The sequence below is a fragment of the Bison bison genome, unplaced genomic scaffold (genome assembly GCF_000754665.1).
Source record: "Bison bison bison isolate TAMUID 2011002044 unplaced genomic scaffold, Bison_UMD1.0 scf7180017853247, whole genome shotgun sequence".
Taxonomy (NCBI): domain Eukaryota; kingdom Metazoa; phylum Chordata; class Mammalia; order Artiodactyla; family Bovidae; genus Bison; species Bison bison.
Window position 1 is genome coordinate 21243 of NW_011483820.1, and position 1310 is coordinate 22552.

The window sequence follows — 1310 nt, forward strand, 5'->3', positions numbered from 1 at the left end:
ACTGCTGGGCATACACACTGAGGAAATCAGAATTGAAAGAGACACGTGTACCCCAATGTTCATCGCAGCACTGTTTATAATAGCCAGGACATGGAAGCAACCTAGATGTCCATCAGCAGATGAATGGATAAGAAAGCTGTGGTACATATACACAATGGAGTATTACTCAGCCATTAAAAAGAATACATTTGAATCAGTTCTAATGAGGTGGATGAAACTGGAACCTATTATACAGAGTGAAGTAAGCCAGAAAGAAAAACACCAATACAGTATACTAACACATATATATGGAATTTAGAAAGATGATAACAATAACCCTGTATATGAGACAGCAAAAGAGACACTGATGTATAGAACAGTCTTTTGACTCTGTGGGAGAGGGATAAGGTGGGATGATTTTGGAGAAAGGCACTGAAACATGTATAATATCATATACGAAACAAGTCTCCAGTCCAGGTTCGATGCACGATACTGGATGCTTGGGGCTGGTACACTGGGACGACCCAGAGGGATGGTACAGGGAGGCAGGAGGGAGGAAGGTTCAGGATGGGGAACACATGTATACCTGTGGCAGATTCATGTTGATATATGGCAAAACCAATACAATATTGTAAAGTTAAAAAAAAATAAAAAAAAAATCATTAAAATACCCTAGGGGGGGAAAAAAAAAAAAAAAGAAAGGTGAATATCCCTGGTATCTCAGTCGGTAAAGAATCTATCTGCAGTGTAGGCAATGGGAATTTGATCTCTGGATCAGGCTAGCTTCCTGAAAAGGAATTGGCTACCCACTCCAGTATTTTCGACGATCCAGTGGATGTTGGCAATTTGATCGCTGGTTCCTCTGCCTTTTCTAAAACCAGCTTGAACATCTGGAAGTTTATGGTTCAGGTATTGCTGAAGCCTGGCTTGGAGAATTTTGAGCATTACTTTACTAACATGTGAGATTAGTGCAATTGTGTGGTAGTTTGAGCATTCTTTGCATTGCTTTTCTTTGGGATTGGAATGAAAACTGACCTTTTCCAGTCCTGTGGCCACTGCTGAGTTTTCCAAATTTGCTGGCATATTGAGTGTAGCACTTTCACAGCATCATCTTTCAGGATTTGAAATAGCTCAACAGGAATTCCATCACCTCCACTAGCTTTGTTCGTAGTAATGCTTTCTAATGCCTACTTGACTTCACATTCCAGGATGTCTGGCTCTAGGTAAGCATGAGTGATCACACCTTCGTGATTATCCTGGTCGTTAAGACCTTTTTTATACAGTTCTTCTGTGTATTCTTGCCTCCTCTTCTTAATATCTTCTGCTTCTGT